The 19,810-nt window shown below is 31.6% G+C and overlaps 4 non-coding genes across 4 annotated transcripts; all 4 read right to left on the bottom strand.

Annotated features, from left to right (window-relative positions):
- Positions 1–15,992: 15,992 nt before the first annotated feature.
- Positions 15,993–16,064, bottom strand: TRNAD-GUC (transfer RNA aspartic acid (anticodon GUC)). Its single transcript has one exon. It is a non-coding gene; the product is annotated as a tRNA-Asp (tRNA).
- Positions 16,065–17,234: 1,170 nt separating this feature from the next.
- TRNAD-GUC (transfer RNA aspartic acid (anticodon GUC)) lies at positions 17,235–17,306 on the bottom strand. The gene has a single exon. It is a non-coding gene; the product is annotated as a tRNA-Asp (tRNA).
- A 1,171-nt stretch (positions 17,307–18,477) lies between these two features.
- Positions 18,478–18,549, bottom strand: TRNAD-GUC (transfer RNA aspartic acid (anticodon GUC)). Its single transcript has one exon. It is a non-coding gene; the product is annotated as a tRNA-Asp (tRNA).
- Positions 18,550–19,319: 770 nt separating this feature from the next.
- Positions 19,320–19,391, bottom strand: TRNAD-GUC (transfer RNA aspartic acid (anticodon GUC)). The gene has a single exon. It is a non-coding gene; the product is annotated as a tRNA-Asp (tRNA).
- Positions 19,392–19,810: the final 419 nt, after the last annotated feature.

Genomic DNA, 19,810 nt, shown 5'->3' with positions numbered 1-19,810 from the left:
GATTCAAACCCGTAATTTTCCATGATTTTTTTTAAATGACAAAATGAAAATTTTAAAAATTGACAAAAAACTATGTCAATTATATACAATTTTATAATTATTCTTTGCATATTTTTCAACCATATTTAATGGTTTAAATTTCCTCACCTAGTGGGGTAAAGTGGGGTCTAGTGGTAAACTCATCGTCTAAATCAATTGTTTAAAAGCTGATTTTCGAAATCGAAGGTTCCGAGGTTCAAATCCTAGTAAATGTTAGTTTCTTTTATAAGGATTTGAGTAGTAGACATTGGATCCCAGTGTACTTTGGTGGTTAGGGTTCAATTAACCACACATCTCAGGAATGGTCGTCTTAACAAAAACCAATACAAGACTACACCTCATTTACATGTCATACATCTCATATATCTCATTGGGTCGTGGAAAGGGTTGGTAATTGTTCACTAGTTAAGCAGTTTGCACATTAGGAAAAAGAAATATATTTAAATAAAATGAAGAAAACGTTGTATTTGTTAGAATATTTATAAATAACATCAATTTAAAATATTTTAAGGTTGATTGACATTAATTTTTTATCGATCTTCGGGAAGGAGGAATATAAAGTACGCTTATTAAATGTTAATTTTTAAAGTAGTTATTAATTAGTTTTAAAAAAACTCGAATTTTTTAATGAAGAAAACTTTCGTTTTTTCCTGTTAATTTGTATTATACACATTATGTAATTGTTTAGTAAAAATACTTCATTTATGTTATTTGTTTGAAAAAGGTTTTTTTGGGGTAGACATTTTAATAGGTTGATATGAGAGCATTAGTAGAAAAAAAGAAAAAACAAACTTGTTGCATTGTCCCGGGCTATACTGCATTTTCTGAGATAGCTGCTTGGTGGTTCTGTTGGCCTGGTATCCGTACACACTTTGCGAGTCTGTTGGATTGATAGAACTGGTCTGGATGGATGAAGCTGTCTAAACTGACGCGCTCTGCATTGCAGTGAGTGGTGTGCTTCCCCATCACCATTTTTTTTTTAATTGAACTGAATTCAAATGTCTTAAGTCTTACATTGCCTAATTAAATTAGGCAATTTATAGAATTTGTAATTAAAAATGTTTATATATAATACATTACACATATATATAAAATTATATATAAAAAAAAAATATTAACAAAATAAATTAGGAATATTTTTCGTTTTGCTTTTGTAATCTAACAAACTTATTCTTTAATTATCAAATTTTCTTATTCTCAGTAATTTTCATTTTAAGCCATTTATTATTATTATTATTTTCTACAACAGTCGTATTTTTTTATGAATAAAAAAATTATATCTTTAATGATTTTTTCCTGTGGGTTGACAGTTGATTTTTTTTTTTTTTTTTTTTTTTTTTTTTTTTAATTAAAGATCTTAACATGAACACAAAGGAAATTATCCAAAATTTTCTAATCATAACCTTGGAAGATTTGGTAAAATTTTTAAAGATATAGATATTTTTAAAGATGGAAAAAAGTAATAAGTTTTATAATATTAATTGAAATACGATTAGTTGAGAAAATTTTAGGAAGAAACCAAAAAGTGCATTGGAATTTAGAATAGGCCTAACAACAAAATTCATTATTGATTAAACATAAATGCCATGACGTCACAGTAGGAGACCGAAACGTCACAATAATGGTCCAATATTGGATAATTTATATCAGGCTAACATGATTATTATGGAGTTCACTAGGCAACTACAAATATTATCAGATGGGCCTCTCTCACTGCATAAAGAATGTTTTTTGTATTCATTTTTTTAATAATTTCTATAATTTTATGATCTCCTATTATTAATTTCTGGAAATTGTGCGGACTACGTTGTTGTTTTCTTTGTTTTCTTAATATTTTTGTGTGTTTTTTAGTTTAGTTTTTTATCGAACGGTAGATAACACACACTCTTCCTCTCATACGAACGCGCGCCCTCGCACACACACACACACACACACACATAATCACTCACATTCATCCGTACAAAAAACAGGAATGCGTGAACATAGCAACTACAAATCAATAAATCTCGTTAAAAAAACCTTCCAAAATATTATTATTTTTACGATCATTGTAAATATTTTTTTTAACGGTTAGAAGAAATAATTTCTTTGCTAAATAAATTTAATTAAATTAATTTTCTTTTATGAATCAGAATTAATTATTTTCAGTCGACAATTTTAATAATGTTGTTACTTTTTACAATTGAACGATATATAAATAAAATACTTTCCAAGGTAACATTTGTAGAGTAGATTGCAAAAAAATACTCGTTTAGTAGAGAAAAGTAGCAGTGTCCATAAAGTTTTTCCATAATTTAAAAAATGTATTACAAAAAAAACTATTACAGTTACAGCTGTGCGGTTTTGGCAAAAGAAAGAAAAAATTATCAAGTTTTTTTACGTTGGTTTGTTGCAGGTAGAGGGCACTGTGATCAATTTTTTTATAAAATAGCGTCAATCCAGGAGAAAGCGCAATGTGTGTTGTGGTATCACGAATCGAAATCACAGATTACTGTGCAGCGAAATTTTAGAAGGAAATACGGACGACCAGCACCTGATTGATAGCAAGAGTATCGTTGCGTGGTATACAAAGTTTAAGTAGAGTGGAAGTGTAGTCGACCTTCCGCAAACAGGGCGGCCAACCGTTAGTGAAGAGAAGAAGGTTGAGTTTGTGCAGCAAGCATTTCTACATAGCCCTTCCAAATCTAACCTTCGTGTATCTCGTGAACTAGGGATTCCCCAATCAATAGTGCACTAAATTTTACACAAGAAACTAAGTTGCACGCATATGTTCAGATATTGCAACATCTACAGCCAGATGACGGCCCTCGTCATGCTGCCTTTGTGACCAAGATTTTGCAACGGATTGATAAGATAAAATGTACCAGACGATGAGCACTCAGACGAGGCTTCATTCCAAACCTCAGGGAAAGTGAACAGGGATTATTTGAGAATATGGGGCCCAGAAATCCGTACTTTACCAGAGAAAAATTAGAGATTCCCTAAAGGGAAAGTGTGGTGCGATTTGCAACAAAATCATTGATCCCTTCTTTACCGATGGGCAATCAATAACAGCTAATATCTGTTTGGATTTGCTGCAGCACTTTACTATACCTCAACTAAATGACTTGCAATTTAGGGTGGTTTTCCAGCAGGATGGCGCACCACCACATTGGGGTTTACTAGTTCGAGATTTTCTGAATGAATCATTTCACGGTAGATGAATTGGGCGCGACAGTCCTACTCTCTGGCCACCACGATCGCTAGACATAACTTCCCTTAGACGTTTTCCTCTGGGGTTATGTTAAGGATAGAGTCTATGTAACACTCCTACCTGATCTGAACACGTTGAGACGGAGAATAACTGAAGCTGTTGGTAGTGTTACCGAAGAAATGTTGATCAACACATGGCTCGAAATCGATTATCCGTTAGACATTCTGCGAACGGCAAAAGGTGTACTTGTTGAAATTTACTGATACGGTAAAAAACTTGATAATTTTTGCGGTTGTATCTGTAATAGTTTTTTTGTAATAAATTTTTGTTATCGCGGAAAAACTTTTTGGATACTCTGTATTTACCATCTATTTGTAATAAAACTTACACAATCGTTACCAGCAAACGAAATTATTAATAGTTATAATTAATTAATTTCTCAAACATGGACCGCTGATATGTTAAGTAAATAAATTAACAATTAATATAATCCACCGTACCAGCACGTTGATACGTTCTCTAGATCTTTTGATTTACTTAGAAGCCGTTATCTAGAGTTAAAATTCATGCATTAAAGTCAAAGTTTAAAAATCATAGTTAGAATTTAAAAACGGTCATGCCTGTCCCGGTCCTACTAGTATACTAAGAGTGTAACTTAACTTTAATGTATTAATTTTAACTCCTGAATAGTAAGTGAAAAAGAAAAATAATGTAAATTTATGTAATTATTGTATTAGGAATGATCGAACTGATAAATGACTAGTTAATCAAATTATAATTAATTGTGTTAACATTTTTAATAAGCCAGTGATAATACGGTTATCTGCAATGAGGAAGAGCTTGCACACAGAGTATGTCTATTCTTCTGTGAAACGTGAGTTCTTTTCTATTTTTTTTTTTTTTTTTTTTTTTTATCATTTGACTGTCTGGTTGATGAAGTTTTTGTGCCTATCTCTTAGACTTCAGATTCTCTTCAAACTTCAGAAATTGTCTGAAGTTTTTTTTCATATTATCAGTTTCTTTTTTTATTATCTGATGAACAGTTCCTACTCGGTGATCCTACTGGCACACTATCTCCAGAATGTATCCAGGGATTATGATTATCTTATTAAATAAAAAATAAAAAACGAAATAAAATAAAATAAATAAAAACATTTCCTAAGAAAGTGTAGCTAATATCCATCATCACTGGTTTCAACTGCTCTACCCAGAACCTAGAACCTAGTAATTTGTTTTTGAATCTGTATGAACCATCAAATAATTAGTTACCCTGAAAGGTTGCTATCCCATTTCAAGAATCATTATTTAAAAAAGGATATCTATTATTATTATTATGTATAAATAGTTAGGAATTTCTCTTATTTTCTCTCATTTTTCAGTCTCTGCAATACAGTCTCAACACTCACTCGCTAAATGGAAGACTGCTGTACCAGGAAAACATAAGGTGAAATTAGAGTTGCTAGGTGCAGTAGCGATACTAGTGTTTCTTAGCGTAGTATCTTAAAAATGCTTACAATAAAAACAGTTGTATAATACAAAACAACCAACCATTGGATTTTTTCCAATTATATTTGTGATATACTTTTTTCGGATTTAAAGTAGCCAGTTTATCCATTAAAATTAAATTATTTGTGGCCTGTATACGAGTATATATATATATATATATATATATATATATATATATATATATATATATATATATGAGTATATATATATATATGAGAAGCGGTATATAAGTTAATATTATAAAGAAATTCTTTATTAATAAACACTACTTTGAAAACAAAACTTTCTTTAAGCTATTGTATTTTCAACAGATAATTTTATTTGCACGCTATGTTTAAAATTTCCAGTTGGAACGATTCGATTAAAATGTTTTGAACGGCAAAAGGAGAACACAAATGTTACCGTACTAATTTCATAAATATCCTAAAAAATCAGTAATCAAGCTAGTCGCTTTAAATAATTTAATTATTACAGCCCACCAATTTGCTCTATTCTTTTCCTTTTTAAGCCTTCAGTAGTAACAACTAATCGGGAATTATTCTTTATTGCATCGATAACACAGATTATGTTGTAATTCAGTTTTAGTTATGCAATTTTAATCAAAATAAGTAATAATAATAATAATAATAAAATAATACTAACAATAATAATAATGCAATACGTATATATAACGTACAAAATAGTAATAGAAATAAAAATAACAGTTAAATTATAAACAACAGTATACAGTCTCATTTACTGCAAAGAACGTTATAACGAGCGCTAGAAAGTAATATTGTATTAAGAACAAGAGAACACTAAAGAAAAAAAAGTCTAAAGTTCATTTATTCAATTTTTGCAAATATTATTTCACTTTTACTATTTACAATAGAACTACCCTTTATTTTTCTGTTTAGCCTCCGAAACCACCATAAGATATTACTTCAGAAGATGAATGAGGATGATATGTATGAATGTAAATGAAATATACTCTTGTACAGTCTCAGGTCGATCATTCCTTCATTCCTTAAATGTGTAGTTAATTGAAACCCAGCCACCAAAGAACATTGGGTATCCACGATCTAGCATTCAAATCCGTATAAAAGTAACTGCCTTTACTAGAATTTGAACCTTAGAACTCTCGACTTCGAAATCAGCTGATTTGCGAAGACGAGTTCACCACTAGACCAACCCGGTGGGTCAATAGAAGTATCCTACACTTTATGACCGAGTTGAATACTGTTACTTTCACTGCTGTGTACCAATAACTCGTCGAAAAACTTCCTGCATTCACCCACTATCCACGCTGGAATACTCGTGACGTATTCTCCACTTATTACGACACGCTTACTGACATCGCTGTCACCGCAGGCGTTTCGAACTCGGACTTGTGAAATTACACACTCTTATCGTTTATTATCACGACTACGCCGAACACAGTCACGCAAAACTGTTGACTGTTATCCGCTGGTCCCTGATAGTATTTATATCTCCTGCTCTACAGAACCATCACCGTCCTCATCCCTTTAATTGTTGAAGCGTAATAATTTTCATCATCCGCGCCCTTACGTTTTTCTATCAATTTTTATTCTTGTCCGGTAACTCATCTGATCAAACAACAGCTTTTTGAGGCGCCATTGTTTGTACTACAAAGAACAGATTGTTAAACAGACCTGTTAGTCTGAGATAGAATCCCTTTTAGTTTTTTCTGGATTATTCTTTTCATTATTATTTGCTGTTTCTTTCTTCTTAATTGGAAGAAATCGGTTACCCTGGTCTTGGTATAATAGTTTATTTTCTTATAGCCAGCGTCCTTTTTTTTCTCTTTTTTTTTCTAAAGAGGTGGAGGAACCTCATTTACGGGCGCCTAAGCACTGTCGGGCTCGCTAACAGGTTCCGCCAGTTATAACCAAGGGCGTATGTATACCTGCGTACTACCGACTAAACGGAGGTTTAGTCGCCCCTGGCTTCCCCCTTCCTGGGACTGCTTATAAAAACATTTCATCAGAAAAAGGGGGAATCGCCCACACACACAGTCATAACAATCCAACAATGTCACATACCATACGTCAACACTACTGGAAGAAACACGTAAAGCGCGTCAAATACATACACCGACAACAACGCACAAGAACCTGTAGAAAACAGAACTAAAATATCCACAACACCCACACGTTACAGATCCACCCCAGCCGTCAAGACAGAAATCTTAAATAGTCACACCACTTACCAGTAGCCACCATCAGACGCACGAGCAGAGTGTCCCCGGCCTCATCGCCCCCAGGCGACCCCCACATGTACGGGGGGCCCCTGGGCACACAGCCGTGGATCTGTCCGCACCCGCGTCCTCTGGCACCATTCCCCTCTGCGGGATTCCTCATATAATTGGAGTTTCCTCATGACCGTCCTGACGAATCTTTCCACAGTCTTCTACTGTGCCTCAACTTGTAATAGGACTTCAGGGCGAAACATGTGCTCAAGTCTCAGGTTGCCGAGCATCTCTCTACGCTATATGGCGAATCGCGGACGCAAAAAGAAAACACGTTGGGGGGTATCTTCCATCACGCACTCCGGACGATTTTCAAATTGTTCGAGCCCAAATCTATACAAATAAGACCTGAATCCCGCATGACCCGCCAAGAATTGCGTTAACTCAAAACTCAGCGTGCCATGGGTCCTCCGACACCACCTCCTGATGTCCCCAATAAGGCGGTGGGTCCACCTACCCTTAGTGGCCCGATCTCACCGCTCCTGTCATGTTTGTGCGATCTCTTCTTCTAGTTCTTCAGCAGACCGCTTCCTTTCCTCTAACGGGAGTGTTCTCAGTTCCCTAATTCTGCTACGCAGCATTATCATCAAGTCTACAGGCGGGGATCCAGCAATCACCTCAACCGCCTTCCTGGACACCGTCCTATATGCGGCCGCTACTCTGATGCAACACCTCCTATGAATGGATTGTAATTTATCCCTCCCTATACTTGGCAAATCTAACACCCGCCCACAACTCGGCGCCATATAGCAGGGCCGAATAGACCACACCAGTAAGCAATTGTCTCCTATGTTGGGAGGGCCCTCTTGTATTCGGGAATAGGCTAGCAATAAGCCTCCTCGTTTTGTCCGCCTTCTCACAAGCCCGGAGTACGTGAGTACTAATTCATAGGCTGTAGTCAACCCAGATTCCCAAGTATTTTATGGCTATCTGTGACACAATTTCTCTACTATCAAGGATCAGACGTAAAGTTGGCCTCCTTCTTACGGCATAGATCACCACCATCTCCATCTTTTCAGGAGTCAACTCCAGTCCTACCCCAACCATCCACTCACTAATTCTTGTATACCACTCGGTTATTTTGCCTACAACCTCATGCCTTTTTCCGCCTCCACCAGCAACGCTATATCATCTGCGTAGCCAAATAATGTAACCCTTTGTGGGAGAACAACCCGAAACACTCCATTGTAAGCCATGTTCCAGAGGGTCGGTTCAAGAACCGACCTCTGTGGTATCCCTTTATCGAGGATCTTCTCAACATACTCATCATGCAATCTAAATATCATCTGACGTTCAATGAGGTGATTTTGCATCATCCGTCGCAGGTAAGAAGGGACACAAAGGTCCTCCATTGCTCTCGTTATTGCTGAGTGGCGAATGCAATTAAACGCGTTTCTTAAGTCCAGTGTAACTAGGACGCAGATCCTGTCATCACCTCTCCTCAAGGCTCTGCCTGCCATTATAGCCAGCCAGTGTCCTATCGAATTTCTTATTCTGTTATCTATTACTTGTTTTTTGCTTTCCAACTTTTCTGAGCATTCATTTTTGATTTTATTCTCAACTTTGTTTTTTCTGAATGAAAAGAAGATATCAAGAGCAACACTCTAAACGAAACTGGATGTTTCTATTGACAAACATAACCAAATTTTACTTTCGAGGGATAAATATGTCGATGTTTTATTGCATATTGCAGTGCAGGTTAGGAAGCGATTGATAGATTATACAAACTGGTATGTAATATTTATGAAAAAGGGGAATTTCCATCAGACTTCAAAAAACGTGTTGTAGTAATGATACCAAAGAAAGCAGGGGCAGATAAATGTGAAGAATACAGAACAATTATTTTAACTAGTCATGCATCAAAAATCTTAACTAGAATTCTATACAGAAGAATTGAGAGGAGAGTGGAGGAAGTGTCAGGACAAGACCGATTTGGTTTCAGGAAAAGTATAGGGACAAGGGAAGCAATTTTAGGCCTCAGATTAATAGTAGAAGGAAGATTAAAGAAAAACAAACCGACATACTTGGCGTTTATAGACCTAGAAAAGGCATTTGATAACGTAGACTGGAATAAAATGTTCAGCATTTTAAAAAAATTAGGGTTCAAATACAGAGATAGAAGAACAATTGCTAACATGTACAGGAACCAAACAGCAACAGTAGCAATTGAAGAACATAAGAAAGAAGCCGTAATAAGAAAGGGAGTCCGACAAGGGTGTTCCCTGTCTCCGTTACTTTTTAATCTTTACATGGAGCTAGCAGTTAATGATGTTAAAGAACAATTTAGATTCGGAGTAACAGTACAAGGTGAAAAGATAAAGATGCTACGATTTGCTGATGATATAGTAATTCTAGCCGAGAATAAAAAGGATTTAGAAGAAACAATGAACGGCATAGATGAAGTCCTACGCAAGAACTATCGCATGAAAATAAACAAGAACAAAACAAAAGTAATGAAATGTAGTAGAAATAACAAAGATGGACCACTGAATGTGAAAATAGGAGGAGAAAAGATTATGGAGGTAGAAGAATTTTGTTATTTGGGAAGTAGAATTACTAAAGATGGACGAAGCAGGAGCGATATAAAATGCCGAATAGCACAAGCTAAACGAGCCTTCAGTAAGAAATATAAGTTGTTTACATCAAAAATTAATTTAAATGTCAGGAAAAGATTTTTGAAAGTGTATGTTTAGAGTGTCGCTTTATATGGAAGTGAAACTTGGACAATTGGAGTATCTGAGAAGAAAAGGTTAGAAGCTTTTGAAATGTGATGCTATAGGAGAATGTTAAAAATCAGATGGGTGGATAAAGTGACAAATGAAGAGGTATTGCGGCAAATAGATGAAGAAAGAAGCATTTGGAAAAATATAGTTAAAAGAAGAGACAGACTTATAGGCCACATACTAAGGCATCCTGGAATAGTAGCATTAATTTTGGAAGGACAGGTAGAAGGGAAAAATTGTGTAGGCAGGCCACGTTTGGAATATGTAAAACAAATTGTTAGGGATGTAGGATGTAGAGGGTATACTGAAATGAAACGACTAGCACTAGATAGAGAATCTTGGAGAGCTGCATCAAACCAGTCAAATGACTGAAGACAAAAAAAAAAATTTATGGCATAAGTAAAACCTGATGCGTACATTTTAAGGAAAATTATTTACTGAATTATTGTAAATTAAACACTACTGTCTATCTGAATTGCTTCTTATAAGAAACTTTCTTCGGAAAAATGCTATATGTTATTTATTTTTTTATTTATAAGCCAGAAGGGAATTCCTTCAACCAGATTTTGAAAAGATATGTCCCTATAATAGTTTTTTTCAATTTTATTTTCATGAATTTTTCATGTCTTCCTGAGATGTGTTGATATTAATAATTTATTGATCCTGAATCCTAAGGCAGCAATTATAAAATGTTATTATTACTTTTAAAGGAGTTTGAAAACCCTTAACCCGAATATAATTCCAAATAATATTTATATAAATCTACTTTTAATCCTTAATTAATATCTCTTCAGAATTTTCCCTAAGATGTATTCTCAGAGAGAAAATTATAATAAAAAGGTTTTCCTAGTTCGATGACCGTCATAAAAATTTTCGTAAGTATAATTGTTTCAAATTCCGTTGAATTATTTTGCTAAAATCTAACCTAAACGCATAAGGAAAAAATATGAAATCTCATTTGAAATTAAACAAATTTCCCTCTTATAAATTTCAAAAACATGTTTTGTAAATTATTTTTATTCTCTTTGAAATCCTTTTGAATAGAAATCTTTGCTAAAATTTATCACTGGAATAAAAATCATAAAAACGTTAGCAGATGGAGTGCGGAGTCTCTATTTACCGACCATTTTTAAATGTTGAAAATATTTATCGTAATAAGTATGTGCAAATTTTCTGAACTTTGATATTTTTGTCATATCATTTTTGAGATAAAATACATCCTAAGACATTACATGGAAACAAAAAGATAATATTTTTCATCATAAAGTGGACAAACTCTTCTGTAAATAATAAAGCTGAAGTTGTGCAAGTCATACATTTCTTTAATTTTCATTTAACTTCATTCTACAAGTTTAGTTAAAATCGGTTCGGTCGTTCTTGACTGATGTTCGAATGTATCATAAACAGGTAAATGTATAACATAGATTGAGGTAGTGGGGTAAATACTAATCGAGTTTTACACGAGGAGGATAGGTATATACTGATAATTAGAGCGTTACGTGGGGAGTTAAGTCAACGTTGTAGAAATTCTGTTCTCTACAAAGTGTGGTTGCTTATATTTTCTACCCGCCTGGTAGTTTAATCTAAATGATGAGTCGTCCATGGTTGTCTCTTTGGTTCTTTCGCTTGGCAACAAGCACGCGGTGGGAGAAAAAAGGAATGTAGGATTTATCGTTTCCTCTGCATTTCAACATAACCACCATTCGATAAATAGCAAAACGGCTGAACCTGTTCGTTGTTTGTCGCGCATTAATTTCTTGTCATTATCATTCCACTGCAGATTGTTTTTTTTTTTTTTTTTTAATTATACCACGTTTTATTTGTTTGTTGTTTTTTTTCATTTGTTTTTCAACATTTTTTTCTATTGTTTGTAAATTTTGTTATTATTGCTGTAAGAAATATTTTTATATTAAATTTAATATATAGGTTAAAAAGATGTAAATATTGAGAAAAATTATCATATATTGCGAAATAATACCTAACTAAATTCGCTTCGAGTCGATTACGTACGACTTTAAAAAAAAAAAAAAAAAACGTTAACGGTTTTAATTAAAGTGATTTTCTTTTAATAGTAAAAAGAAATACATTCATTTTTTTTCACCTATTATTTATTCTAAGTAAAAAATTAACATTCACCACCAGATTAACTTAAAAAAATTTTTTTTTAGAATACATCCGTGACCGACCTCGTTATGCGACATTTTTTATGTCATCAACATACAGTTGCGTAAACGCAGGTCACTTGCTCCATTCTCCTCTACTGGCATTTATTTTATTGAAATTCTGATAGTTAATTTCCTTTCATAATATATACAATTTTTACTCTTTTCTGACCTTCCCTTTTATACTTTCTAGCACCTGTTTTAATCCTTCTTTTCTCCTGATATGCCATGTCTTAGCCAGTTAGTTTCTGTTCTGAATTATTTTCCATTAGGATTTTATGGCCGTTAACTCTTCATTTTTTTCATTCCCCTTAATTCTTCATTAATAATCTCCAATCTCCTCCACGGTTATATTTTAAATGCCTCCAGTTTTACCTTTTTTTTGTTAATGACCATCTTTTATATTTTTCAAAAATACACTCCGAATGCTCTTAAAAAAAAGATGCCCTTAAAATCCCACCTCTATCTTACTACAAAATAAGTGTTTTTGTTTCTTTTTTATTTTTATTTTTTTTGTTATTGTATTTTGTTGTTATTTCTTGTTTGTTTTTTTTTTTTTTTTTTGTTAAATGGTTCTATAAGCATTGCTATACGTAATTTAATTTTATTTTCACTTTTGCAGTCATCTGTTGACGTCATATGTAAATATTTTACTATTTCCTTGCTAAAATTTTCCTTCTTTTTGTAGACATTCATTGCTTGATTGTTTTTGTTTCCAATCCTAATTACTTAGTTTTTCCATTTTCATTTCATATTCTCCTAATTTTGAAATCTTTTGTTGTATATCTTGATGCATAAAAATTAATGTAGAATTGTAAAAATAAATTGTGTATTAATTTACTTCTGAATTTTTATCGTTCAGTTAAGCAAACAAAAATATTCAACTTGTCTTAGATTCCTAATGAAATCTTTATTTTTTTTGTTTCAAAATCTTCTTAACTGAATTTAAAAACTTGGTTTTGAGGTATCTTTTAATGATTTCTTCTATTTGTTACATTTCCATTTCTAACATTTTGCACTTTTCCGAGAACCTCGAAAATCTTGAGGAATCGAATCAAAATAGATCGCCAAGAGTTTAACACTGAATTTTTTGATAAGCGATCAATAGTTTGCCTATTAAATTTTAAAATGTTGATGCAAGAATCTGTCTACAACTTCCAAGGTCAACCGACATCGATGATTATATTCTGGAACTACATTTGGTAATATATATTTGCATATTAAGCCTATTCTCACCGGTTATTGCATATTTTCCTTAAAATCTAGTGATGATGGATATTTACAATACTTTTCGGTAGGGTACCTTGTTAATAAATGAAATCTTACGTTGAGCCGGCCAAACCTTATTAGCTGCAGGGCTAATAAGAGCGCACTTAGCAGTCGCGGAACAGTACCTCTGATCTTTTATGTTTACAAAAGTAACAAAATGTTAAATAATTGTTCATTTTCGAATTTTTCGATATGTTATTCAAGTACTTACTAATTGTATGCTGATTTTGAAATAAAAAAAAAACACTAAAAATTACTATTTTTTTTTATTACTAAAAGTTGCATATTTTCACACTTTTCATGCGTATTTGAACGCATATTTCAAGCTTTTTATGTTGCATATAATCCGGTCTCTATTATAATAATGGAAATTCTTTTTGAATATCTGATCACGGAGTTCGTTAGAACCTCGTCAGTAAGAGACGACGAAGTCAACGAACTACGTTTACGGTTAAACGTGACCTAACCTAACAGTGAAATGAAAATGGAAAAAAATAAGCGTGAAAACATTACATTTTAGTTCAATAAGATTTTTAATAAAGAATACTTTCAGAAAATATCTCGAATTTTCTTAGACAACGGTTTTTTTTTACATCTGATGAACTAGGGGACTCGAATATGTCATTTTATTAATTTGTTTAATGTACCTTTACGAATCACGCCGCTAGGTAGCAGTACTTGATAGTACTAGGTAGCATAAAAATCTTGATAATATATTTGAAATAATAAAAATTAAAAGAAAATATACTACAATTTGTTTTAATAGTAAATGCTCTTATGTAAATGAAAGTACTGAAGATGAAACTTTTTTTTTAATTCCAAGCGTAAATAAAACAGAAATAATTCGATTGGTAAAATCGAATTTAACGATAAAAATCGAGAGTTACATATACAAAGTAATAAGTGCAAATTTACATCACGGATCTTCGATTCATAAAGGTCATTATACTAGTTTTATTAAAAATAAAAAATACGGTTGATACGACGACTATCAACAAAAAAAGAATTAGCTTTGAAATTCAACTTGTTTGTTCTAGGAAGGCAATAAATTTTAATAATAAATCTATAAGATAACAATCAGTAATTCATAAAAAAAATAAAAGAATAATCTAACAAAACGCAGTGATATCCAAAAAAATTACTATGAAATTGTAAACCGTACGGTAAGTCCCGCAGATTTCATTTCTTCCATTCAAAAAACAATTTCTGTAATATACTCGTAAATAAAACTGTTTTCAACAAAACGATACTGATGTCAAAAAACGAAAGACACTTATCAAAATCTGTTATTAATTTTGAATTTTCTTTAAAAAAAATACATGTTAAATATACATTGACATTATTTACATCAATCTTCTTATAATTAAATTCTCTATAATTTACGTTTAAAAATGTATGATTTATTGCCAATTTAACAACGTTATTTTACGTCAAACGTAAAAAAATGTGTTTTTTGACCCTGTTTTTGGCGTTTTACATGGGATATGTTAGAAACTAAGAGAGATACAGTTCTGGGACCTATTTTTTTTCGATTTCCCAGCTCAAAACCCATAATAAACGATTGAATTTACCCCTTAATTGACATTCCCAGAATTTCAGAAAGCCTTAATTTACCCGGAGGAACTGAAACTCGGGCGAAACCTTTCACTCTGTATAACTCGCTAACGAAGCGTTTTCGGAACTATGTTTATATGAATTTTTTTCTTATTTTTAGCCTCTAGAATGAGTTGTCAAAGTATTGCCTTATCCTCCTGAATCACCCTGTATATAATAGGCAATAGATATGCAATAATAGATAATAAACAATGTTTAAACGTTTCATATACTCGTAATAAGAAAAATTTGTTACAAAACTCTTACCGGCCCGATTTCATTTATATTCAATACATATCACATTTACAGAAATAATACAATCCTTATGATTATTCGTTGTTTAATAAATGAAATCGGGTCGCTAAGAGTTTTGTAACAAATATTTCTTTTTGCTTATTATATGGAACGCTTAAACATTGTTTATTATCTATTACATATATTTAACGTGTATTCTTTTTTAAAGAAAATTTCAAATTAATAACAGATTTTGATAATAGAAATGTAGTGCCATTCGTTTTTTTTTATATATCACTATCGTTTTGTTAAAAACAGTTTTATTCTGTATTACAGAAATTTTTGTTTTATGAGCGGAAGAAATGATATCTGCGTGGCTCTTACCGTACGGTTTATAATTTCATTGTAATTTTTTATTATATCATCTACGTCAGGAATGATGACTTGAACATCAGATAATTTCAGTTTAATTATTAATAATTTTTTCGCTGTTCCATTTATATTTTTTAATTTGTGAACGACCATCGTATACAAAATATGGAAGAAAATATGTTTTATTAACAGATTTCTTGGTACTTTTATTCATTTCTTTTATAAAATAACCTCCTACTACTAATTGCTGCGCGTCTTTTATTACCTTCTTATTTTCTATCATTGCTCACTAAATAACCAAAACAATTGTTGGGTGATTTAATGATCTTTCAAGAATATTAATAACTACTTCTGTAATATAATAAGGCTGTACTTCTGTTGATACCAACAACTATCTGTTCCCGCTGGATTTCTGTATTTTATTTTGGAAAATTGTTACAATTTTTTTTTAGATAGGGCTTAAAAATCAACATCGTTCGCAAAAACCAGTTTAAACACGTATTATCTACAAGCAATTTATAATTAAGTAAAAATTAAAAATCATAAATTTATAAAACATTTTGAATTTCATACTCCTTCCTTTTTTAATTGTGGTTTTGTGATTCACAAATTTAGAATGAATTTTAGAAAAACTTTTTGTAAAAAAAATTTACCTCCCCGGCGGGGAATCGAACCCCGGTCTCCCGCGTGACAGGCGGGGATACTGGCCACTATACTACCGAGGATATGACGAAGCGAAGTGTTTGATCACTCAAAAGACAGCCCGGACTTGACTCTATCCGATTTTCACCTCTTTCCTCACATGAAACGGTTTTAATTCGTGACCGATCGGACCTTGAAAAAAAAATAGCCCTCGTAATTAAAATAAACCTGAAACAGCTTTTTCATGAAAATTTGTAAAATTTTGGATGAGATTTCTTGTTTACAGAAAATTCTAGCAAAATGTTTAAAGGAATATATTATTAAGAGATTACATATACAAAAATAGAGCAAACAAAAGATGAAAAAATCTTTTGTAGGCAAACATTTTTAATAATTTTGCCTCCAAACAATAAATAAAAACTGATACACAAAGAAACGCAGTTATTTAGCTGATATTAATAAGAAAATTACTTTAAATACAACTAGAAAGGAATTCGACTATTTGCAATAACGTATTAAGCATAAGTAATCAGTAACGGATAATTCACTTGTTTCTAGACAGAATAAAAATTATAATGCTTCGACGCTATTGCGTAAACACTGACAACGTTAACGAAATACTAAATTCAATATTACTAACACTCAATATAAAACCGAAATTAAGTATTTGTGCATAACTACCTTCAATTTGTAAATCAAATAATTTTCTCTTTATTCTTTTTTGAGTTTGCATTTGTAATAAAACGCAATATAAAATGAACATAATATAACGGATTCTAGTAATTCAGAATGTTCGTATAGATGTACGAAGTTTCATAATTGAGTGGAATGTAAAAAATTAATCAAATGATTTTTTTTTCGAATATTTAAAAATTTTTGAACGGTATTATTCCTTCCGCATTTTTTTTTTTGTAATTTATTAGTGAATTTTTTGAATGATAAAATCTTATTAAAGGCTTTAAGAGACAAAAATAAAAATTTGAAGCAATTGTTGTAAAGTTTTTGAATTTTAAAAGTTTATCTCATGGATAATAAAGATTTAATGCCCGAATTAATATCGAGTAGTTAATTAAATTTATATAAAATAATGAAGAGTTACAGATTATTAAATTTTAGAATATAAGTTTGATGTAAGCGTGTTACAAAAAATAATATAACAGGAAATATATAATGAAAAAGAAAAATAATGAAAAAATAGTAATATTTAAAATAATGATGCAAATTTTGGTGTTTAAAGTGTAAAAAAAAATTACCTCCCCGGCGGGGAATCGAACCCCGGTCTCCCGCGTGACAGGCGGGGATACTGGCCACTATACTACCGAGGATATGACGAGGCGATGTGTTTGATCACTCAAAATACAGCCCGGACTTGACTCTATCCGATTTTCACCTCTTTCCTCACATGAAACGGTTTTAATTTCGTGACCGATCGGACCTTAAAAAAAAATAGCCCTCGTGAATAAAATAAACCTGAAACAGCTTTTTCATGAAAATTTGTAAAATTTTGGATGAGATTTCTTGTTTACAGAAAATTCTAGCAAAATGTTTAAAGGAATATATTATTAAGACATTACATGTACAAAAATAGAGCAAACAAAAGATGAAAAAATCTTTTGTAGGCAAACATTTTTAATAATTTTGCCTCCAAACAATAAATAAAAACTGATACACAAAGAAACGCAGTTATTTAGCTGATATTAATAAGAAAATTACTTTAAATACAACTAGAAAGGAATTCGACTATTTGCAATAACGTATTAAGCATAAGTAATCAGTAACGGATAATTCACTTGTTTCTAGACAGAATAAAAATTATAATGCTTCGACGCTATTGCGTAAACACTGACAACGTTAACGAAATACTAAATTCAATATTACTAACACTCAATATAAAACCGAAATTAAGTATTTGTGCATAACTACGTTCAATTTGTAAATCAAATAATTTTCTCTTTATTCTTTTTTGAGTTTGCATTTGTAATAAAACGCAATATAAAATGAACATAATATAACGGATTCTAGTAATTCAGAATGTTCGTATAGATGTACGAAGTTTCATAATTGAGTGGAATGTAAAAAATTAATCAAATGATTTTTTTTTCGAATATTTAAAAATTTTTGAACGGTATTATTCCTTCCGCATTTTTTTTTTTTGTAATTTATTAGTGAATTTTTTGAATGATAAAATCTTATTAAAGGCTTTAAGAGACAAAAATAAAAATTTGAAGCAATTGTTGTAAAGTTTTTGAATTTTAAAAGTTTATCTCATGGATAATAAAGATTTAATGCCCGAATTAATATCGAGTAGTTAATTAAATTTATATAAAATAATGAAGAGTTGCAGATTATTAAATTTTAGAATATAAGTTTGATGTAAGCGTGTTACAAAAAATAATATAACAGGAAATATATAATGAAAAAGAAAAATAATGAAAAAATAGTAATATTTAAAATAATGATGCAAATTTTGGTGTTTAAAGTGTAAAAAAAAATTACCTCCCCGGCGGGGAATCGAACCCCGGTCTCCCGCGTGACAGGCGGGGATACTGGCCACTATACTACCGAGGATATGACGAGGCGATGTGTTTGATCACTCAAAATACAGCCCGGACTTGACTCTATCCGATTTTCACCTCTTTCCTCACATGAAACGGTTTTAATTTCGTGACCGATCGGACCTTAAAAAAAAAATAGCCCTCGTGAATAAAATAAACCTGAAACAGCTTTTTCATGAAAATTTGTAAAATTTTGGATGAGATTTCTTGTTTACAGAAAATTCTAGCAAAATGTTTAAAGGAATATATTATTAAGACATTACATGTACAAAAATAGAGCAAACAAAAGATGAAAAAATCTTTTGTAGGCAAACATTTTTAATAATTTTGCCTCCAAACAATAAATAAAAACTGATACACAAAGAAACGCAGTTATTTAGCTGATATTAATAAGAAAATTACTTTAAATACAACTAGAAAGGAATTCGACTATTTGGAATAACGTATTTAAGCATAAGTAATCAGTAACGAACGGATAATTCACTTGTTTCTAGACAGAATAAAAATTATAATTTTTATTTATAAATTTTTGAATTTTAAAAGTTTATCTCATGGATAATAAAGATTTAATGCCCGAATTAATATCGAGTAGTTAATTAAATTTATATAAAATAATGAAGAGTTACAGATTATTAAATTTTAGAATATAAGTTTGATGTAAGCGTGTTACAAAAATATAATATAACAGGAAATATATAATGAAAAAGAAAAATAATGAAAAAATAGTAATAATATTAAAATAATGATGCAAATTTTGGTGTTTAAAGTGTAAAAAAAATTTACCTCCCCGGCGGGGAATCGAACCCCGGTCTCCCGCGTGACAGGCGGGGATACTGGCCACTATACTACCGAGGATATGACGAAGGGAAGCAAATTTACATTACTTAACTTTAGATATCTACGTAACTAAACACTTGAAAACCATTTCAAGTTAAAAATTGAGTATTAAAAAATGTCTTTTATCTTTTAAATGTATTATATTAAAATAGAAATTACGCTTGTGGTAATATAGACGAGAGAAATAAAAAGTTAATTGTTTTATTAAAAAGTTTACTTTACCGCTGATTTTTACTAACGTTTTTATACTTATAATAACGTTTCATTTTAATTTTTAATTAAAATGAAATGTTCTATTGCTATCATTAAACTTTTTTTCTTTTTTTCTGTTTAGCCGCCAGGAATTACTTTCAGGATTACTTCAGAGGATGAATGAGGATACATGTAGAAGTATATGTAGTCTTGTACAATCTCAGATCGACCATTTCTGAAATGTG

The sequence above is a fragment of the Lycorma delicatula genome, chromosome 10, assembly GCF_047948215.1.
Source record: "Lycorma delicatula isolate Av1 chromosome 10, ASM4794821v1, whole genome shotgun sequence".
Classification (NCBI taxonomy): Eukaryota; Metazoa; Arthropoda; class Insecta; order Hemiptera; family Fulgoridae; genus Lycorma; species Lycorma delicatula.
Note: the sequence above shows the minus strand (reverse complement) of the source record. Positions and strands in the feature narration are given on the sequence as shown.